General features: G+C 32.9%; 1 pseudogene; it reads right to left on the bottom strand.

The window, feature by feature from the left end:
* The window catches only part of LOC149557897 (putative beta-1,3-galactosyltransferase 3), a 32,820-nt pseudogene extending 9,396 nt beyond the window's left edge, over positions 1–23,424 (bottom strand).
* Positions 23,425–25,003: the final 1,579 nt, after the last annotated feature.

Here is a 25,003-nt window from a genome sequence, read left to right as displayed (position 1 = left end):
GACATTAAAAAAAACTCAAGAAAATAATGTACGTCATGAATTTTTCTCTACTTTTCTAGGTGCTAATTTGATGTTGGTAGTGGGGGAATTTCCCCTCAATTCCACCAAGGGGCATTACCTCTATACCCCCATTTCACTTTTGAACTATATTACAACTTTGAGTTGTGTAATACAAGTCATTATCTACACTCTACTCATTGGTCTTCCTAGTTATTGCTTGATGTGCACTTATCATTTGCAAGATGATTTTTTTTTGGGAAGGGGTGATGTGGGTAGAAATTATTCCATGAATAGTTAAATAATATTTTTGTTAGTTAATAACCATTATTTCAAAGTGGTTTTATTTGTGTCATGAGTTGGTGACAGTTGGAAACCTAACCAACCAATGTGGGAACTATTATGCTATGATTTATATATCATTATGTCATTTATGGTGTAATGTGATTTTATGTTACCCATGATAATTTTGTATTTAATTTATATGTTACTATGCAATTCTATTGAATTTTTATATATTGTGTAATCTCTCTTAACTTAGGCATCCAACAAGGAACCACTAGTCAAATTTTGGAGAAGGATTAAAGGGACTCAATTGATCAAAATGATATAGTCTTGGAGTTTAGTCAATTAGATTGACATAGTCTCACCCTTTTTCGACATGTGAAACAAAGTTGTATAGGTTTTTTGATGCTTGATATGGTTCTAAACATGTGTGTTTATAACTTGTCCTTGTACATGTAGAAAATATAAAATATTAGGTTGAAATAGTTATTCCATAGTCAAACCCTAATTTAAGAATCAACCTTGAAATTGAAATGAAAATTAAAGCACACTTCTATGTAGCATAGAGTAGATCCAAGAATTAAAATAATTTATATGTTTTGGATAACATAATCCTCCCAACAATGACAAAACTTAGGATTGGAGATCTAGAATGAAAAGAAGCTAGATTTCTTACCAAAATGAACAACGTGAACGATAATTAGGAATAGAGAGAGAGAGAGAGAGAGAGAGAGAGAGAGAGAGAGAGAGAGAGAGAGAGAGAGAGAGAGAGAGAGAGAGAGAGAGAGAGAGAGAGAGAGAGAGAGAGAGAGAGAGAGAGGATGCCTTTCCAATCTCATTTCTCTAAGAAACTCTTGCAACAATTCAAGTTTCAATATTATACCCCCAATACACCAATTTTGCACTATTTGGCTTAGTTTGAAAAATCTTCACCAAATTTACCCCAAAGGACCAAAATAAAACTTGAACCATAATTATTTGGTTCTTTATGCATTCCTTATCATTTTTTATCATTCTTTCAAATTTCCCACTCATATATTCCCCAAATTGCCTAGTTAGCCCTTGCAGCCCTAAGAGCCCCTATTAGCTCTTCTAGAAACAAGGAATGTGAAATGACTCATAAAAAAACTTAACAAGGCCCATTTTTGTGTTCAAGACTCTTGTTCCCTATGAATTAACCTTGAAAAAGTTTCAGGTCTTGGGCTATTGGGTTGATTGTGCAATATGACTTCAAAAAACCCTCTTTTTAAGGGTTCTAAAGGCAATGTTCATGTATCCTATATGACATGCATAAAAATCCATCTCCAACCTCCTCCTTTGAGTTATTATTCCTTGATACACTACTCTTTCATTTCCAATTCAAGATTGACTTGTGCCAATATTATGTTCACCACAAAACTCCAAATTACAAGCATCTCCTTGCACCTTGCCAAGCTTGCTTGCTTTCCTAGGGCTCACTTGTGAAAAAAGATCTTGGCCTTCCAAAAACTCCAAAAAAATTATTTACATTATATGCGAAGGCTATTTATTTATCTCCAAGAGCCATGGTATTTTGACCAAGGACACTCAAGCCATAGCCATGTTCAAGATGACAATACAAAAGTGGACAATAGGAACTCTAAAACTAATTAATTTTCTAAACCCTAAAAAATGAAATCTTGAAACCAAAATAAATATGAAAAAATTCAAATAATGACCAAATGACTCTATTCCATTTAAAATAGTCAATTTTTCAATCCAAACACTCTATTTAACCTTCAAAAACCACATTCAAGTTCACAGTATTGCTCTATTATAGGTGTTGTCTGTACACCCAACTATCCAACCCTTGGAAATGAGTTGGAAAAAGCTTAAATAGACTTTATTCACCATTATGGCCTTAAGTTTGAAACATAACTACCCAAATAGTTCATTTTCCCCAAAACTACACAAAAAGTTGCTAAGCAACTTTGCAAAATTGCAAAGTTGTCAATGCAACTTTTGACAACTTTTGCAATTTTGCTCATTAGACCTCCAAACTTGGTCAATATGTTCCAAAACCTCCTAAAATGACCTTAGTACACCTAATGACCCCTCTAACACACTTTTTTCCCCTTATTGAATCATTTTGCCACATTTTTCCACCTAGAGAAACTTTTGAGCAATATTGCCTATCAGGACCTAATTGACAAGACTTGACTCACATTCCAAATCCTATCTAATAAATCCACCTAAACTCACCTTGGGAATTTATGGTTATTACCTATTACCTCCATGGTTGGTTAGACCATCTACAAACCAAAATTTGAGTTTAGGGCTTTATATTACCCTAGGTGCTCCTGCACCATTCTACCCCTGCAAGAAGAAGCTTAAGGTACTGCTGGGGAAAGGAATTCTTTGTTGGTGCCATGTTTCTTGAAATTTCTTTCAGAAAACCAAGTTTACTTAGACTATGGTGTATTCAACCACTTCACTAGATGCTATTTATAAACCTTGTTCCTTGAACTCTTTTTCACCCTGGAATCCAAAATCATTTCTACTTATGGTTTTGTTTTTGTAGGTATTGGGAGGTTTGAGATGGCCTTTCTTAGCTCCTCTTCATACTATATTTCATCCATCTTAGGACCTTGATAAGGTACTAGGTCTTTAACATTATATATTAGAGAGATAACCATATCCATTGGCAGGTCTATCTTGTAGGCATTGGGTCCATACTTCTCAAGTACTTTGCATGGCCCAATCCTCCTCATCTACAACTTACTAGGGATTCCCTTCTATAACCTAGCCTTGTTCATATACACTGTCACCAAGTCTCCCTCTTGAAACTATAACTCTCTTCTCCCCTCATCCTTCTTCTCCTTCAATTTTTGATTTGCCTCCATCAATGTTTTCTTCACTTGACCATGCACCTCCTTCATTGATTGAAAACATCAGCTTGCCCACTAGTTTTATCATGTGAAGGAAGGTCCCTTAACTCCATTATTCCTCTTTGGTGAGTTCCATATACTACTTTAAAAGGGCTTAACTCTATCGCCCTATTCTTTCTATCATTCTATGCAAATTCAACTTGGGGAATGGCTTGCCTCCAACTTTCCCCATACTCTTTAGTGAGGCACCTTAATAGGTTTCCCAAGACCCTATTTATCACTTATGTTTGATGATTAGTTTGAGGATGGCAAGAAAAACTATGTGGTAGGTTTTTTCCAAGCCTCTTCCATAGGGTCTTCTAAAAGTGCCCCATAAACTTGACATCTCTATTAGCCACTATGCTCTTTGTCAAGCCATGTATCCTGACCACCTCTCTAAAGAATAGATTGGAAACATTACTTGCATCATGTGTAGTCTTGCATGGTATGAAGTAGATAGTTTTAGTTGACCTGTCTACTACCACAAATACACTATCCATCATTGTCTTAGTCCTTGGTAATCTCACTATGAAGTCTATGTTGATAAATTCCCAAGGCCTATTAGGAGTGGGGAGAGATTGGTAGAGCCATACATTTGATGAAGTTCCCTTTGGCTTCTAACATATACTACATTGCTCCACATACCTCCTAACATCCCTTTGCAATTTGGGCTAGTAATAAAATCTCTCCACAAGATCCAATGCCTTATTACGACCAAAGTGCCCACTCATGCTCCCATCAATCTTCTCTTGTATGATATTTTCCCTCATGGATCCTCGTGGGATGCACAACTATTGACCTTTGAACAATAATCCATTCTGCAAGGTGTGTTCAACAAAATCACTGTGTAAATGATTAGAAAAGTTAGTACATACCTCGTAAGCCTCTAAGAAATTATTGTGCTCCTCATATAGTTCTTTGAATACATCCAAGACAATGCTCTACAACTTGACTTCTTGCATTGTCAGCAACCTCTTGCTCAAAGCATCTTCCACCTTATTGCTTGTCCCCTTCTCGTACTTAATAGTGAAAGTATAGGACTGTAGGAACTCCATCCACTTGAGGTGTCTTAGACTTAACTTCTCTTGTGAATTGATAAAGCTTAGTGATTGGTTATCTATGAAGACCACAAAATCCTTAGGGAAGACGTAGTGCCTCCACTTCATGAGGACTTGGACAAGTGCATAAATTTCTAGATCATAAGTTGAATACCTTGTTTTGGCTTAATTAAGCCTTTCAATGAAAAATGCTACTGGCATACCCTCTTGGCTCAAAACTACCCCAATTGCTATGTTGCTAGCATCAAACTCCACCAAAAATGGCTTCTCAAAGCTAGGAAAAACCAATATTGGTTGTGTTGCTACCTCTTTCTCCAATCTCTCAAAAATATGATCCACATGAATTTGGTTTTCATTCCCCCTTTAATGGTATCCATCATGGGTGCACAAATCTTACTAAAACTTCTTATAAAATTTCTATAAAACTATGTTAGGCCATGGAAACTTCTGACCTTAGTAGAAGATCTAGGATTAGGCTAGCTTAAGATAGCCTCTACCTTATCCTTGTCCATTTTAAGACTACCTTGGGATACTACAAAGCCCAAATACACTAGTTCCTCCTTCATGAACTCACTCTTTTCTAGGTTCACTATCAATTTTTCTTCTTGGAGCTTCCTCAACACCAATTATAGGTGCTTCATAAGTTCCTCCTTGATCTCACTGAAGATGAGAATTTCATCTAGGTATACAACAAAAAATACACCTATGTAGTCTTTCAAGACCTCATTCATGACTGTCATTAAGGTACTAGGTGCATTGGTAAGACCAAATGGCATTACCAACCACTCATAGAGATCCTCAATCATCTTAAATGAAGACCTCAATTCATCCCCCTCCTTAATCCTAATCTAATAATAGCCACTCTTAAGATTGATTTTGGAGAAGTACCTAGCCCCACCTAAATATTCCATTAAATCCTTTATCTGAGGAATAGGAAATATGTACCTAATTGTGATTCTATTAATTTCTCTAGAATCAGTGCACATTGTCCACTTAGTTCCATTTTTTAGTGCTAGGACCACTAGTATGACACATGGACTGATGTTCTTCCTAATCAACCCCTGATCAAGCAACTCTTGAACTTGCCTTGCAATCTCCTTGTGCTGCTCTGGAGTCATCTTGTATGCAACTTTGTTTGGAAATGATGCTCTTGGCATGAAGTAAATTTGATGACTTATGGCCCTTTAAGGAGGTAATTTTGGTCGTGATCCATCAAAAATTATATTCCTAAACTGATCCAATAACTCTTGCACTTCTATAGGTATAGGGGTTGGATGAAGTTGACTTCTCCTCTTTAGGCTTTAACATAATGGCATATCCTACTCCTTCACATTCCTTCAAGTTCTTGAGGAACTTTTTCCAACTCATGAGCAATGTTTTAGCAGTAGTTTTCTCCACCTTATCTTCTTCCACTATAGACTGTATCCTATAAGTGATTCCATCCTTCTTGAAAGAATACTTGTTTTCCTTCCCATGATGCATTACCTTCCTGTCGTACTACCAAGGTCTTCCCAAAAACATGTGAAAAACATCCATGAGAAGCACATCACACAAGATCTTGTCCTGATACTTGCCAATGGTGATGTCTACCCACACTTGTTCATTTAGTAGGACATTTTGCCCTTTATTTAATCAAGTCACCCTATAAGGGCATACATGTGGAATCTTGGTCAAACCAAGCTTTTGTACTACCTCCTCTGACAAGACATTATCATTAGACCCTAAGTCTATAATCACCTTGTAAACCTTGCCTAATATTTTTCATGTTTTCCTAAATAATGCTCTTCTCTACTTACGCTCATCTTGGACTAGCTCCTTAAGCAATACTCTCTTCAACATGAGGTTCTCCCTCTTCTCTGCATCAAGATCCACTTCTCCTGCCTTCTAATTATCTTCCTCTTGAATGTAAGTGATTTTCTTTTCCCCATAGGATGATGATGCCTTCTCTAGACATCTATAAGTAGGGTGTCCCAACTGACCATAGTTAGAACACTTCATGAAACTAAAGTGTGAGCCTCTGTTGTTGTTTCCATATCTATCTTTGATACCATTGTAGGATCCTCTACCTCTACTAGAGCCTCCCCTTTGACTAGTCTCATTGGTTTGTTCATTCCATTTGGAATCTCCATAACTTCTTTGCTCATTACTCCTCCCACTAGAACCTCCTCTTGAGCCACCTCTGAAGTCTTTACCTTTGCCCTTGTTCTTGAAACTTGAGTTCCATTTCTTCCTCAATTTGTCTTCCACCTTTCTAACCATTTGAAAACAACTTTGCAAAGTGTTGAGACTAAACAAACTTAGCTCATCTTGGATAGACAATTTAAGGTCATTTAGGTACCTATCCACCTTGATACTCTATGCCTCTTGTACACTTGAACTTAAGGGCCAATTTCTAAGACTCAATATAGGTAGCCACTTCAAGATCTATTTGCTTGAGATTCTACCTCTACTTGTGAATTTGAATCTCATAGTCTTCTGGTAGATAGGTTTTCTTTTATCTTTTCCATCATAGTCTTCCATTTAGCTATAGGTTTCTTCCCTTCATTCTCTCTTTACTCTTGCATGAACTTAAACCATGTTAAAGCTTGACCTTTCAATCTAGATTTTGAAAATCTCACTTTTTGGGCCTTTATTTTCCCTTCACACTCAAAGTAGTTTTCAATACTTTTTATCCATTTTAGGACCACAACTACATCCATCTTGACATGGAATAGGGAAACATTCTCTAGGCTCTTTGCTCCAAATTCCCTAAGGGCTTTGAGAAGTGGTTCTTACTCACTAATTAGAGGATCTGGTTCAGGTATCTCATCCACCAAACTCACCTTCTCTTTACCCTTTCCAACATCTTCATCTTCCTTATCTTGGGTTGCATATTCTATCTCTTTCAATTTATCTTTCACCTCTTTTAGGGCCTCATCAAGGATCCTGGTCTTCTCTTGTAGGATTTTCTTTTTCTTTTCTACCTCCTTTCCCAACTCTACATTGGTAACCATCTTAGTAGATCCACTTGACTTAGTGGAATACAACATACCACCACAAGCCTCAACCTTATGGCTCTGATACCACTTTGATGGGGAGCTTCTTGAACTAAGAGCTTTATTTTTCTTCCCAAGCTACTCCTAGCCTCCTTAGGGTTACTTCTCCTGATCTTAACCAAGAGGATCCCTGTCCAATCCCCTTTCTCCAAGAAACTCTCCCACAATTCAAGTTTCAATTATATATGTCAAATACACCAATTTTTCACTATTTGATCTAGTTTGCCAAATCTTCACAAAGTATACCCCAAAGGGCCAAAATCAAACTTGAACCATCATTATGTGTTTCTTTATGAATTCCTTACCATTCTACATCATTCTTTCAAATTTCCCGCTCATATTTCCCCAAATTGCCTAGTTAGCCCTTGTAGCCCTTAGAGCCCCCATTAGCCCTCCTAGAAACAAGGAATGTGCAATAACTGATTAAAAAACTTAACAAGGCTCCTTAGTGTGTTAAGGAATTTTTTTTCCTATGAATTAACCTTGAAAAAAGTTTAGATCTTGGGCTATTGGGTTGACCGTACAATATGGCTCCAAAAAACCCTCTTTTTAAGGGTTTCAAACGTAATGTTCATGTATCCTTCACCACATGCATCATACTCTATATCCAAACTCCTCCTTTGAATTTTGATTCCTTGATACACTACTCTTTCATTTCCAATTTAAGATTGACTCGTGCCAATCTTATGTTCAACACAAAACTCCATTACAAGCATCTCCTTGCACCTTGCCAAGCTTGCTTGCTTGCCTAGGGCTTACTTGTAAAAATAGCTCTTGGCCTTCCAAAAACTCTAAAAACATTATTTACACTATATATAAAGGCTATTGATTGGTCTCTAAGAGTGATGTTTTTTTGACCAAGGACACTCAAGCCATAGCCATGTTCATGATGGCAATACAAAATTGGACAACGGGAACTCTGAAAGTAATTAATTTTCTAAACAATAAAAAATGAAATATTGAAACCAAAATAACTATGTATGGATTCAAAACATGAACACAAGAATCTATTCCATTTAAAACATTCAATTGTTCAATCCAAATACTCTATTCAACCTTCAAAAACCATGTTCCAGTTCACAATATTGCTCTATTACAAGTGTTGTTTGTACACCCAACCATCCAAACCATGGAAATGAGTTGGAAAAGGCTTAAATAAAATTCATTCACCATTCTATCCTTTAGTTTGAAACATAACTAACCAAGTAGTTTTCTTTTCCCAAAATTGCACAAAAAGTTTCTAAGCAACTTTGCAAAATAACAAAGTTGTCAATGCAACTTTTGACAACTTTTGTAATTTTGCTCATTAGAGATACAAAGTACAAAGGCCAAGTAGAATAGAGGACTAAATAGAGATATTTAATCTACAAGAGAAGTTGTAAGTTCTATCAGATCAAAACCTTACTGTTACTTTCTAACAATTCGATCAATCTAGGGTAAATCCTTGGATTAAGGTTGACCTAACAGTCATTTGTAAATCCTTCAACTGAGTGACATTCCAAGTGAATAGTCTAATATCCTCTAACAAAGCTCACTCCTAATAGGGAAATTGAAATACTTTAATAGGGTCATATTTAATAGTGTGTATTGTAACCTTTAACAGGGTTGGCCTTTTACAGGGCATCACTTCAAAAGAGTGCAAAGAGTAGCATGTTACTGGTGGTTTTTCCCAAATTGGGTTTCCACATAAATCATTGTGTCAAGTATGTTTATGAATATATTATGTTTCATGCTTTACATTTTTTCAAGTTGATTTGACGGTAACCTACAAGTTTTGAGTGATTGCATAATCATATGGATGCATGCATGAGTACAAATATTTTATGGGTTCACTAAGCTGTGAATAGTTTTATTTATACATCTGGACCTTGGATAATTGATTCACCTACCCCCATAACTCTTAGTTATTCTAAATAATTCCAATAGTTTTCTTTTCCCAAAATTGCACAGACAAGTTTCTAAGCAACTTTGCAAAATAGCAAAGGTGTCAATGCAACTTTTGACAACTTTTGCAATCTTGCTCATTAGACCGCCAAACTTGGTCAATCTATTCAAAAACCTCCTAAAATGACCCTAGTACACCTAAATACCCCTCTAAGACACTTTTTTCCCCTTCTTGAAGTATTTTAGCACATTTTTCCACCTAGAGCAACTTTTGAGCAATATTGCCTATCAAGATCTAATTGACAAGACTTGACTCACATTCCAAATCCTATCTTATTAATCCATCTAAACTCACCTTTGGAGTTTATGGTTAGTCCTTATTACCTCCATGGTTTTTTAGACCATCTACAAAATAAAATTTTAGTTTAGGGCTTTACAATACCGTAGGTGCTCCTACATGAGAGAGAGAGAGAGAGAGAGAGAGAGAGAGAGAGAGAGAGAGAGAGAGAGAGAGAGAGAGAGAGAGAGAGAGAGAGAGAGAGAGAGAGAGAGAGAGAGAGAGAGAACACCAACAAATTCAAGGGGACAAACCTCAAAACCCTAGGATATTAACTCATATAAACACGTGCAAGAGAACACAAAAAATAAAGTCTCCTTTAGACACATGAAAATGTTCTCATAATTATAGTAAATTCTTCTATTAATTAAAAAGATATTTTTCATTATTTTATTAATTCAGTAACTTTTTCTCTATTATTTAAATAAATATGTCTATTTATTTAAATGGTTTAGCAAATCCTTTTTGATTTCTTCATTATGATATGATAAAAAAAGAATATTGTTCCTCTTTCCACATCCCATTTCTCCATTCAATAATAGAATACCTTCTATAAATCCATAAAATTGTCCTCCTTTAATGCCCACACACTCATTCGTTAAGATTAAACACAATCATGCAACAATTGGTACTCTCTCCATTTGATTTATTTTGTCCCACATCTTTCCCACGACTTGATTTCTTTTATGAGGACATCTATAAAATCAATTTCCCCTCTTTCTTTCAGGGTCCCTTCTTTAAGATTGAATGCACTCACACTTATTTTAGAGCTTTTACATATCAAATCTTTTTAGAACCATCCATATCTCAAGATCATCATTATCAAACATCCTTTTCCATTCTCAATAGGCTCTAGTATAATGCAAAAAATATGAGACCACTAAACTATTTAATGTAAGATTTTGGTAGATAGGAACATAAGGTAGTTGGGAACCTTTTGAATGCATATGTTTTATTTGTTTACATTTTTATATTTTTTTAATTTTTCAAGGAAGAGCTCTATTGATATGATGAGTGGATAGTCTTATGAATCTTTTGATTATGGAAGAAGGTTTTCTTATTCTATCATTGTCATTTTGGCATGCCTAGTGGGACCATAGTCCTTTTTACTAATCTTGTTATCGTTTGATAGGGTTTATGTTTATGATTTATAGGTCTAAAATTATTTGAATCAACCAATCTTGTGCATTTATATCTATGTTTAAACCATTTTAAACCCCATTTTTATAAAGTTCTTGCACTTCTAAATATGATTCTAACACTTGTGCCTCAAGTTCTTGTGCTTTTCATTCTTCTTCCTATGCTTTTATATCTCTCAAATCTCATTGTGACTTACATGCTTTTTAATTGTATCTTTTGTTCTTAGTTTATCCATTTTTCAATTCATGAACTTATGGTTAGGGAACCTATACTTTAATTCTTAAGTTATGCATTTGATTAATGTTTTCACACTTTTCATTTATATTTTATTTTTGGTTATTATTTTATTGTGATTCACTAGTATCGTGCATTTGGTTTCTATTTTTGTGATTTTGATTTAGAAATTAATTATTTTTAGTTTGGTTTTAGATTTTGATTAACCCTAGTGGACTGACTTGGCACAAGTTTCTCTTGTGTACTGAAGACCTTGACTAATACTATTAAAAAGTTGTGAATGAAGATTTGGTTTGGTTTTTCAAAAAATAATTCACTTTTTTTTTACTAAATGGTAAATGAATATTGTAAAATTTTTATGAAATTAGTTTGTTTTGGCACTTGAGAAGGAACAAAGTGTTTTATATTTCTAGTATGCTTGAACACCTTGTGTTAGCAGATCCAAGGTGGAATAAAACTATCATCTTCCATTTCCATTCAATGGATTTTTAATGTAAGAGAAATTGTTCCACCTTCCTTTTATTTTTAGAGGGTTTCCCTTGGTTAGGAAAAGAGGTAGTCACCACTAGGGGAACAACCATAACAGTGATTTTAATTTGATTTTCTATTTAAATTTGACCAAGATGAAATCCCTATGAATTTTTTTGTTTATTTGTTCCATCAACTCCTCATGTACCCACACTTGTGTGCAAAATATTAGTCCTAATTGTAATTGGGGTAGTACAACCTTTGGGGGTGTGGAGACCCAACACTTAAATAGGCATAAAGTCCCCAAAACTTAATAAATGCCTTATATTATAATCCTCCTTTATTTCCTTGGTGTGATGGTTTCAAGTGAAAATTGATTGTATTGTACCTTGAAATTAATCACTATTGTGTCTCCCTTGGTAAGAGTGAACTATCTTGGATTTGCATAATCCATTTATAATTTTTTTGTGGAGAGAGAAGTAGCCTCTTGAATAGGTCCACCGTACTTTTCATTATATTCACATAATGATATTACAATATACTCTCTCACAAGGATTAAGGTTTGGAGTTTGATGTAATGTTAATCTTGAGACACAAGTTTCAAGTAAGTAAGCCCAATTCATATTACATTGTAATCCGATGACCTTAGGTAAAATATGATTTGTTTGAATTTTATTTGGATTATGATAGACCCATAAAAATTGAGCTTTAAGGATCCTTGGAATATATATATTGTGATATATTGTACTTTCTATTAGACATAATAATATTGTGTTCTTGTGCTTGAGTGTTTTCTTGTCTTAATTTTCACAAATAACAAATAAAATTGGTAAAAACTATCAAAACAAGAAAGCTTGTCATTGATCACTAGACTTGAAATTTTGATTGTTATCCCTATGCATATGATACTAAAACCTATAGTTTTTATATTATTGTTCTTGTGCTTTTGAAATAGAGATTTAAAAATATAGGCAATTTTCAGTTCTAGTCTTTTGATGTTTGAATCTTTAGTCCTTTCACATTTAGAATATTCTAATGAATATAAAAACTTATATCCATTGTTGGTAAAAATAAACCTTGGTTTTTATTTAGGTTACCGGTTCGGGTCTTAAATTCAAATATCATACTTGAGTTAGGGAACACATCAACATCATAGGGTAGAGTAACTTGCTAGGTGTTTGTCATCTCTTACCAGGGATAACTTTAAGAAACCCCTCCTGAAAAAAAATGCTTAAAATGCTAGCGAATCCAATAGTTTGTGGGCAGGAACATTTTAATGTCAAGGGAAATTTTTTGGTTCCATATAAGGAAATAAAATATTATATGTTCACAATTTTTTCCTTGCCCTAGCAAAAATCATTTTAAATGTGGCAAATTAATATTTTTTCTTGCTGATAAATAAATAAATGATGACTATTTTTCCCCTTACCTAAAATGAATTAATAATGTCAGAGGCAAATTACTTGTTTTGTAGGAAAATGAATAATAATGGTCTTAGCTAATCTTTAGTGGCGAACTGGAAAATTGTTTAATCTGAAAGAGAAATTTGCACATGTATTGGCTAGTGACTGTACTGACTGTTGAGCAGTCACTTGAAGTTTCAACTTGTGTATTGTCTTAGGTTTATTATTAATAATGGTGTAATGTCGTTATATCAGTTTCATTATTACCAAGTCGGCTACCATCACTTTCATATTGCTAACAGTAAATACAATAGTTTTATTGCTCGTTGATTAATTAGAGATCAATGACAGAAGATGCATTTTGCAGCCACTAGCTTGAAAAGACTTGGAGTCGCATGAAATTTTTCAAAATGGAGACACATGGAAAGGTTTGCATGAAAATCATTACTCAATGTCAGGCACTATCGACTGTCTGACATTAATGCCAGTACATTTTAACATTTCACACACTTGAAAATTAATAGGAATACAAAAAAATAAGATATGAAAGATCGCGAATGCCAAAGAATTTAATGCAACTACCATTAAAAAGCCTCTTCAAATCTTCTTTCATTATCATTTCTCATATTCTTCAATTTGAATTCAGTTTGCAATTGCACTTTGCAGAGTTTCTTAAATCTTAGTCATGGATATGCCAATTCACTTGAAATGCACTACAATGGCTATGTAAAAGCCATTTTTGGGCTAGATTCCTGATGATGTCATTGCCATGGTTTGCAAACCAGATGCCCAAAGTCCATTTATCTGCCATTCTATATTCATGGTACTCGATCATGAATTTTTGAGAACAATAAGAGGTACCATGTGTCCATAGATATTACCTCCTGCTTCCTCGCATCTCTTCTCAAACTTGGAGGAAGTTAAATAGATATTCTAATACTTCTACGTAACATTTTTAAGGAAATATTTTTAGAAGATGATGTCAAAATTTTTGTATTGGTCAAGCAGGTATCGGGGCTAGGCATTGGCATCCCTTTTGTAGACATAACAGACAAGTGTTGGGAGGAAGGCATTGGGTGCATTATACATAAGTATCCTTTCCTACTTGGCACGAACAAATGACAATTGACTCGCCATCAAAAGTGGGTGCAGCTTGGAAGGGATTTTCTACAGAAGTGATTGTTGTTGGATGACATCAACAAGATCGACCTCACATGGTTGGACGAGTTTAGCGACATCATCTTCTTTGACAAATTCCTCACGGAGGGACTTGAAGACCTTTCTGATTGAAGGCTTCAAGCCCTCAGCTCCTCAGCCTACTGATGCTTCTAGCCTCCCTAGTTCCCTGGTTCCTTGTTCCTTGTTTCCTAAATACTATTTTCTTAACCATTGCCCTTTGGGAAAAAAAGGTTTTTAAGATATCTGTATTTTTCTTTGGATTGGGCCTTGCCCTTTTTTGTAAATTACAAAATAGTAAAACTAGGTTGATTTAATCAGCTATTTTCAATATCTATGCTATGAATCAGTATTATGTACATTGTACAGTCTAAAATATTATCATTAAAAATAATAGTTTTTGGCTTCTCAAATCGTTATTCTTGTTAGTCTACGACTTTGTTTTTGGCATCTTGATTCTCAATGCACTATTGAAATGTTAGTCTATGACTTTCTTAAAAATAATTAATTGTTAATAGTTATAAAGTTAGAACTTAGAACTTGGAAACAAAAAAAGGGTTTCAACAATCTTGATTCCCTTTATGGTTTCATATAATATATTTGATTAACGATTTATAGTAATAAATTATTCAATTGAAAATTATCCAATTAAAAGTTTTGTAATTTCTAAAACTATTTCTCTTTAATCTATTATTTGATTGGTTAAAACAAATGGAGCAATAAGATATTAAGAGCGAATTTCAAAGAAAACTAAAGATTATACCCTTAACAGAGTTAAATATAATTTTGATAATTTATGTGTCAAATTTTTATTTCATACCTATCTTGTCACCTATTCCTATTTTTTTTTTCATTGTGAAATCTTTTAAATGATGAAGAATAGTTTATAAACAATTATCACAATTTTCAGTATATGTTAATAATTTATAGATAATTAAACTATATTACATTTTAATTTTGAAACTAAATAATAAATATGAATGAAAATATACCATTTGTAATTATATTTTTAAATTGCAATTATTTTATTTACATTAAAGTCATTATTATTTCATATCTTGCACCAATTTTATTTTATAAACTTTAATATATCTTCATTGAATTTATTATATCATCTTTACAATAAAAATTTTATGATGGAAAAGAAAATCCTTTATTTATATTATATTAAAACTATTATAATAATTATTATAAATTTTATTTTGTGTGTGTGTGTGTGTGTAATATTTTATATAAATAATTAAATTAACATCATGATTTTGACATGCTCAAGCTTAAAAGTAAAATAATAATAATTCATAACAATTTTTTTAACAATGGTTACTTCAACATTTTTCTCTATATTAATTAATATGCTATGTAAATTCTTTTCAATGACCGCGACTCTATTTTGGGCCAAATTTTATAATATTAAAGATAAGTCTATTTCTACCCGAAACCAGGACATGTGTACTCGAAGATTCACCTAAAATCTCAAACATTGCATAAAAGAAAGATCGACGGCCTGGGATGAATTTCAAGATGATTTAGGGAATGTTTTTCCATGTGCCTAGATTCATCTGAAATTATGATACATGTTTGCTCATTAGAGAACTCAGTTAATATTATTAATAATTATGTTTATAAACAATTATCACAATTATCAATATATGTTAATAATTTATTTTATTTTATTTGATCGGTAAATGACCGAAGCCTAGATTAATTATTATTATTTTTTCAAATTAATTATTATTATATGTTAAGTGAAGGTAGATTTGAACTTAAGACCTCCCACATGAGAGGCTCGCAAGTTACTGTAGCATTGTAGACTTTTGCCTATATGTTAATAATTTATAGATAATTAAACTATATTACATATTAATTTTGAAACTAAATAATAAATATGAATAAAAATATAACATTTGTAATTATATTTTTAAATTTTAATTATTTTATTTAAATTAAACTATTGTCATTATAATTTATTATTAGTACTTGACGGTAGGCTTAGGGCTAAGAGCTAAATATTTCATTTTCAACGTGATTCATTAATGTCAATATTTTTATTTTTTAATATAAGTGTATTGGTTTATATTTTATATTTTAATAATGTATTTTAATAAATTGTATTATGTTTTTTGTCATTCAATTAAAAATAATATTACTTATATTATATTATCATTTAAGATTTATTATTATTATAAAAATATTATTATTTTTATATTATAATTATTTATTATATAATAGAACATATAATATAATTATTTATAATATAATATAATATAATTATTATAACCATATGATATATATGTAATAGAACATATATCAACGGTTATATTTATGAATAAAATTTAAATTTAATTAACATCTTTACAAAAAATAAAATTATATAAAAATTTTATTAATTAAAATATTTAATATATTATAATAAATTTATTAAATTTAAATTAGATTTTTATAAAAACTAAAGGCAAGTACTAATGGCACTTGTTTCATATCTTGCACCAATTTTATTTTATAAAATTTAATATATCTTCATCAAATTTTTCATATCATCTTTACAATAAAATGTTTATGATAGAAAAGAAAATCATTTCTATAATAGAAAATAAAATCTTCTTTAATTATATTATATTATAGCTATTATAATAATTATTATAAATTATATTTTTATATATAAGTTTTTTATATAAATAATTAAATTAACCCCAAATTGGGACACAAGTACTCCAAGGTTCTATCCGAAATCTCAACCGTTAACTAAAAGAAAGATCGATGGCTTGAGATGAATTTTGGGTCGATTTGGGGAATGTTTTCCCTTGTGCCTGGATTCATCTAAAATCATGACACATGTCTAGTCATTGCAAAGTTCAATTAAGTGTCAAGACTCAATTAATTTTTTAATAATTATGTTTAGTCTTTAAAAAAAAATTATTACTTAATCCTGACTCAGTGATGCCGCGATTGTTAAGTAAAAGGTAGATCGACGCTAATGGCAACGAGCTGGAATAAATTTTGGGTAATTTTTGGGTCCACTATTATTGTTGTCAAGAAACATCCAAAATCATGACATGTGTCCTTGACAAGTGTAACGATTGACACATGTTACAATTCCAAATGTCTCTTGACAATAGCGACAACATTTCACAAATTGACCTGAAAATCATATCGATAATTAAGTTTGATTTTTATTAATTCATTTATTTAAAATGAACGAATTTATTTAAATGTATATTAATGTAATAAATTTTTATTTATTATTATTATGTACATTACTACATTATTGAGTCTTGACTCTTTATGTCGTTTACATGTACATTGTACATACTATTAGTAAAGTACCTAAAACTATTAATTACTTAATACTTTTGTTTGAACTTTTAACTATTAACCTTCTTGTTTTTAGAGTATGAAGTTGAAAGTTTTCTAAGTCGAGTCTGATATGATAGGGTTTTCGAATTTCAAATTTTCAAAGACTGATAGAATTCAATTTTGTGTTTTTAAGATTGGAAGTGTGAAACTTGAGTATCAGATGATAACACCAATTATCCAATCTTGATTCCAAGTATTTAATTTTTTTAAAAAAAAATCATTGCAATTTATAGCAATAGAAATCTTGATTTTAATTGTCTTAGGTTTACACTTTACAATTATTTTAAATAGGGCCTGAAGAAGAATTTTGTGTTATAACCAGTAGCAGGCATGGAAAAAAGAGAGTCAAAAACCTCCCGTATGAGTGCAAGCATAAAGGAAAACAAACACATTATAGAACTTAGGCAAGTGCTACAAAACCTAAGTTTCACTGATGAATTTTATGATATTTTTTATCCTATTATCCATAGAGATTTTGGAATCATGAAAATTAGAGATTCATTGTTTAATAAGTGGAAAGATCTACAGAAGGGGAGAAATTATTACAAATTTAACAACAATATTCGTGTACATATAAATAAACTAGCTGCTCTGGTTACTGGATTAGAAAACCTCATTGTACCTAAAGTATTCCCTTGCCTTGAAATTGTAATGCTATGCGCTCAGAATTATGATGAAAATAGAAAGGCAATTGTAAACCAAAACACTCACGAAGAAATTTTATCCATAACTAAGAGTGAATTTTTCACTCTGTTAGACCTAGGGCTAAAGTTTAAACTAGAAAACTTTAACAAGCACATTGACTTGGATAAAATAGAATAGGGTTATGACCAACTAAAAAGAGTTTTTCAAGATTCATATATTAAGGGTTTAATAAACTTAGAGTCCTCTACTAGTGTTACCATAAGCCTCCTTATCTGTATGATATTCTTGTGCCATGGGTTTAGAATACTATTTCTTTGTTATCATTTTTTCTAGGATTGGATAGTAACAAGGAAATGGGGGCTAGTGTTCTTGAGATAACTTATAATATCCATTATTGAGGTTAGTTAGTTGAGAAGGTAGATGTAAGATATAATTTTGTTCAACACATTGTTGAATCTATGCAACAACAATTACTAATGATTAAACAAAGTACAATTATAGGCAAGACAAAGACATTTAGGTTCACAAGTTACTTGTGCTACCTTCTTTTAGCAAAGCATCACCTAATATTTGAGACAGAGAACAACAAGCTTGATCTATTGAGGTCTATAAGTTTGATGAGAAAATCTAGAAGAAATTAGAGAGTCCAAGTGTAGTATATGAGTGGACACATAAGATGAGGATGACTGCTACAAATAAAAACTACAACCATTTTGTAGACTTCTTTTTGGCACGATCTACGAAAAAATCACAGGCACTTCAATGTTTAGATTGCATATGTCTTGTAAAGATTGCATTCAACTGGGAAGTCAAATTCCATTGGCTGACTGGTTCTTCATGGAAGATTACACTATCTTAAAGTTTTATTGTTCAATGGTTGAACCCTGCAAACTTCCAATGCATGTTACAACAAGAGTTTTTGCATTGGAATATGTATGACATATGGAGATTGTAGATGAACTTTTCAATGGAAAAATAAAATAAAATGATATTTCCTTCCTTGCCTTTTGCAATTGGAGACCTCGCATTTGAGATAAAGGCTTTCAAAGTGGCAAATGAATTGGTAACCTTTTTTGGCTTTGATTTTGTTAGTCACTAGAATTATGATTCACTAAACATAATAAAAATGAGATTTATTTCCAATGAGAACTTTACAAGAAAATTTCAACATCAAGAGATGCCATTGATAGAAAAGTTGAAAAAGAAGGATTCATGGGATGCAGTTAAGAAAGAGATGGAGAAACATGTGACAGAGAATCATATTTCAATGCAAGAATTGTCATCCCAAATTATGACATTGCACATATTAGAGTCACACAAATTAGAGCCTCTAACATACTTAAATTTCTACAAGAAAGCACCTGAACCTTCTAAGAGGTCTATGTTGAAAGCAATTAAAGAAGCATGTGCATCTTCTTTGTAGTGTCAAACCAAGATGACTGATATTTGAAAAAAAGAGGAAAACTTTGGGTTAACCAAGGAAATTAGCAAGTTTTGAGGAAATTGAGAAGGATGAACTTTTTAGCAATTATTGGAATAAAGAGCATCCAATTATACTATATAATTTTGGTAGTGACAGTGATAATGAAAGACAGAAGGACCTTAAGTCTGATGCTGACATTCAAGGTATTCGGGATTCTATGTCAACTAGGGGTAGAGATATTGTTAAACTTCAAATGAGTGATTCTATTAAACAAACATATAGTAAAGGGGCAACTATGATACAAAAAATGAGTTATGCAGATATAGGGTCCATTAGTGCAAGTGGTGAAGGGATTTGGAATCTAGTTTCAGTACCACACCCAACCAAAAGAGGATGTAAACCAATCATTGAACTCTTTGAGATTAAATATGATTCATCTAGAAAGGGAAAAAACATTATACTTCTACTTCTGAAGGTCATCCCAACACATTATTTTTTAAATCTTCAAATCCAATTATAGTTGATTCCACTGGCACTGGCATTAACACTAGCATAGATGAACCTTGTGCAAAAAAGAAAAAACTTATGACAATTACACCACAAATAATGCTAGCAGCTACTTCACCAATGTATACACTAGTAGCTTCTATACAAAACCCATAAAATAGTCCTAAAATGCTAAGATTTGGAATGGGCCATCTTTAGTCTGTTGGCAATCCTCAAAATACAATTGTAGGTGGAGTAAGTTTAACTAGAGTTGGAGGAGCATACAATGATACAACTAATAATTCACCTTTCAAACACTCAATTGTGTCAACAAACCTATATTTTAGTTTTAACGAGTTTGCATCAAAGTTTGAACAGACAAGCAAAAGAAATAGACAAATTATGAAGACTTTGAAAAGTGATGCAATTGCTGAATGTTAGAGATCTACTAATAGAATATTTCCAATATATGATCTAAATAATGAAATGATGAACTTCATGGTTGTTATGCCCCTAGGTAGAGATAATAATCCACCAAAAAATGTAATAAATCATAATGATATACAAGTTACCAATCTTCAAATGGATTTGTCAAAAGCGAAAAATATTAACAAAATCAATATATCAAAAGAGAGCAACAAAATGGTCTACTCTACACTTCTAAAAGTGGAGAGGGAAAACAAAAGGATTATGAAGCAAATAGAAAAGTTATAGGTAGATCTTGATAATGTGAAGCCTACATAGAAAGTATTAGACAATAGGTTCAAAGAATTGCATAATAGGATAAATAATTCTTCTCCTACAAAGGCAATTGTCTAGCAAGAAAAGATTAATGAACAAGTGCAAAATTTGACTAAATAATTGGATGAGTGCCAAAAAGGACTTCAACATGAAAAATCTTCTACTGCATAGTTGTTCAAGTCTATAAAGAATAGTGCATAGGTCAATGATAAATTAAAAACTGACCTGGACTCTACTATCAAGGAAAATAATAATTTGAAGATTGAATTAGAGAATGAAAAGAAAAAAGAGGAGTCTAAGGCAAGGATGATTTATAATTTGCAAAAGGAATTAGGGAATGAGGATTCTAGTGCAAACACAATCCACAATTTCAATAAACAATTGGAGAATATGAAAAAAAAGGAGTCAACTGCAAAAATAATCCTTGGTTTGAAGAAGGAATTGAAGAATGCGAAGAAAATAGAGTCTAGTGCTACTATAAGCACTAACACAATCCACCATATGAGGAGAGAATTGGAGAATGAAAAGAAAAAAGAGGAGTTAGTTGCAAAAAAAATCCTTGATTTGATAAAAGAATTGGAGAACACAAAGAAAGAGGAATCTACTCAAAGACTCCATGATTTGAAGAAGGAATTGGACAATGTGAAGAAAAAGGAGGCGTCCACTACAAAGACAATCCATGATTTGAAAAGGGAGCTCAAGAATGAGAAGAAAAAAGAGGTAACTACTACAAATACAATCCAAGATTTGGAGAAGAAATTGGAGGATAAGAGGAAGAGAGAAACTAATTGGCAAGGGAAACTAGAGGAAATATAGTAAAAGAGTGAAAAAGAGATGTCTGAAATGAAGAAAAAGATGAAGAATGTAATTGTACAAAATAGAATGACCTCTTCCAAAGATCATCATGTGAAGGATAATATAATAAACATGGTTAAGCTTATCAAACAAGAAAATTGGGATAGAATAATGAAGAACAATGATAGTTTTTTTGAGTGGCTTGATTTGAATAGCAAGCTTAGAATTCTTTTTGAAAATGTAAATGATGTTTAGGGTAAAAGATGAATCTTCGCCAATTTCTTAAAAAATCTTACTAACCAAATTTTGAATAAAGTAGGGAGATCTAGTGATAGAGATTTGGCAAACCATGGAATAAACAACCACTTGGATGCATATGTAATGACCATTGATGTCTGTCATGATTGTGAACAAGTAATGGAAATAGATGAAGCTCTCAAATCTACTTCCAAAGACTTGATGAAAATGAATCACATCATACTGAACTTGCTAAATGTTGGATTACCAAATCTAGCTAACTTAGACAATAGATTCATTGGAAAAGAAGATTACATGAAAAAGTTGCAGGACAACATGAATTCTAATTTAGGCAACTTTCCTAAGGAAACCACTCTAGAAAGAATTGCAAGTTGCATCAAACCATTATCAACAATGAATGAAGTTATATATAAATTCCTTGATTCATGTAAAACTATCTCTCTGAAGTATTCATTGTTGATGAGGTTACAAATATTTAGATACAACCTCAAACAAATGGAGCTTCCAAATGATGCAAAATAGAGCACCCTAAAGAAATTAATTGGAGATGGGTCATTTTATCAAATTGTTACTACTGTTGTTAGTGGCAGTCATAGGTGATAGCACTAAAAAGAAAAAATTTAGTAAGAGATAGTACTATAATCATTTTGTTACTTGTTGCTCTTTAATTTCAAATTTTGGATTTAATTTCAACTTTGTTTAATGTTAATTATTTTAGATTATAGTAAAAATAGGTTTTGAAGGGACCCCAAAACCCTTTCACATCCTCAAAAAGGAAAAAGCAAGACAACCATAAGGAAAAGAGTCCTTAAACCTACTAGAAGTAGAACCAAAATCAAGTTTTATAGGGACCTAAAACCACTTACATAGTCCAAATAAAGTACCCAGGTTTTACAAGGACCTAGAACCTCCAATACAGTTTAAAACTAAAAATCAAAAAACAAGACCAAACATGGGAACCAGATGCAACAACTAGCAAAAAGGACCTGAACAGGAACCCAACTAAAAAAGAAGACCTAAAGAAACTATTGCAGTTTTGTGATCATCTTAACTGCCTCCTTACCAAACTTAGCCATATCCTGGATGGAGTTAGCAGCCAAAGAAGCAACAACAATCAAGGCTTTCTTCCTCGAACTCTATCTTGTTCTCTTGCTAGGGCCCTCCGAAGATATGGTTCCTTAATTTTCTCTTTTTCCCAGGCTTTTCAGAGAAGCACAGATGCTTGAAGTTACCTGTTCCATTTTTGTTCCACTTTCTTTGATAAGCATTCTAACATTCTGCTCATAATCCTTAAGTTTTTTTGGGATGTCTTCCATTTGCACCTCCAAGTGTTTGATAATAGCCCACTCAACCTCCTAGTTATGTTGCAAGGTTTTCACCTTCTTCTTCAACCCCATTATTTCATTATAAATCCAAGAATTGACTTGGAGGAAAGAATCAACTTTAAGTTTGGTAGAATGCATGAGGGAGAGCTTGGTTTCCCTCTCTGGGGAGTCACCCGCGTCTTCAGTAGTGGTATGTGGTGGGGACCCAACTTTATCAATTTGTTCCTCCCCATCCAATGGCTCCTCCTCTCCAGTCTCCACAACGTCATGTTGACTAGGGACCTCCTTATCTTGTCCCTCAGTCTCCTTTGTAGGAGTGGAAGCCTTCCCCATGTTTTCCTCCTCACTCATAATAGTTGGACCATCAATTAAATTATCTTTATCTTTATCACCTCCCCCAAACACAGTCTGAGTACCCTCATTATCAGACTTGCTCTGTTCTGAGTTATCCTCAGTTGTTTCTTCCTCTCTCCCTTTCTCATTTTTGCCTTTCATTTCCGAAAAACCTTCCAGGTTAGAGCTAAACTCCCCAAAATTTGTCCCTTATTCTTCCTTTGGGACATCCTTATCTGAGCCTTCAGTACTCTCCACCTTAGTATCCTCTTCAACAATTTGTCTTTGAGAGCTAGAGGGTTTTAGTTTTGCCTTATATTTCCCTTTAACATTCTCATCAATTTTACATTTTATGGACTAAGAATCCTTATGTTTTCTAGTGGAGGGAGACGAAGCAATGGATTTATTTTTACAAAAACCCTCTATGAGGAATATCAAACCTTCATGTAAAATGGGTTGTGACTCTTTCTTTCTATGGGCATGCAAGCTTTGAAGCAAAGAAAAATGCAAATAGAAAGGGAAGGAAATTTTTTCCTTATACCTAAAATGGTTAAGAAAGAAAAAGTGAAATTTGTGCCACCTTTTATTCCTACCATCAAGGATAAAGTACTCATGAATACAACTGAGCACATCACACCAAATACCTTTAATCTATTGCACATCAAAGAAGTCTCCATTCTTCTCCAATTGCATCTCCTCATCATCCATCTTTGGGAATTTTTTGTAGGTTGCATTGGAAATATTGGTCTGTTTCAAGCATTTAATACCTTTCATGGGGAGCCCAGTAACTTTAGCTATGAATTCCTTAGTAAGCTTCATAGTGACTCCATGGAGAGTAACTTTGTCATCAATCCAATTTTTGAAGAAGGCGGTGGTGACATGAGATTTGAATCCATGCAACCACTCCAGAAAATTGACCACCTTCCCTTTCTGGAGAATCTTCCAAATGTCCTACCTAGCCTTCCATTCATCACTTTTTTTGGGTTCCTACTTCCTTGGTTCACCCCCCATTTTATAGAGCAAACAAAAAACCAGAGACACCTAGATACTGATAGTAGAGAGGTTGAAATGAGACCAATTTTTTGTGACTCAAGATTGAGGTCACCTTTTTGATGATACGTGTAGAGAGCACATAACCTTCACATGAATGTACCTCCTTGGGGAAGGAAATCTAATAGTTGTAAGGCCACTCCTACAAATCATTAAATTTCTAATCTGAGAAAATCTTTCCCCACTTTGGAATGAATAGAATCATAATTAATAATCACTTTAAGATCCACATGCTTGTTTAATTCATCAAGCCACCTCACCTTATACCCTATTTGAACTGCATGATTGGCTATCCAGTCAGTAGCCCTATTGGCTTCTCTATATGTATGGAAAATGACCACTTTTTCTGATTTTTGAAATAAGGTTTTGATTTCCATAACTGTAGCCTCTATAGACCATGAGATATTTGATTTAGGGTATTAATAATATTTAGAGAATCACCTTCCAACCATAATTTGGAATACCCCAAATCAACAACTAATTTAATGGTATAGAGGGCTGCAATAGCTTCAACAATATGGCTATTTGAGTGACCAATAGGGATTGCTATAGCATCAATAACATTTCCCACATGATCTCTAAGAACAACTCCACATCCTGCTCATCCCGAGTTTCCCTTAGAAGCTCCATCAAAGTTCCCTTTGGTCCATCCATTAGGAGGAACAAACCATTTTATGATCGATCTAGGATT

Source organism: Cupressus sempervirens, chromosome 5, assembly GCF_028749045.1.
Source record: "Cupressus sempervirens isolate cs-2001-9-10 chromosome 5, ASM2874904v1, whole genome shotgun sequence".
Classification (NCBI taxonomy): Eukaryota; Viridiplantae; Streptophyta; class Pinopsida; order Cupressales; family Cupressaceae; genus Cupressus; species Cupressus sempervirens.
The sequence above is the reverse complement of the archived record's forward strand: the minus strand, read 5'-3'. Positions and strand labels throughout refer to the sequence as shown.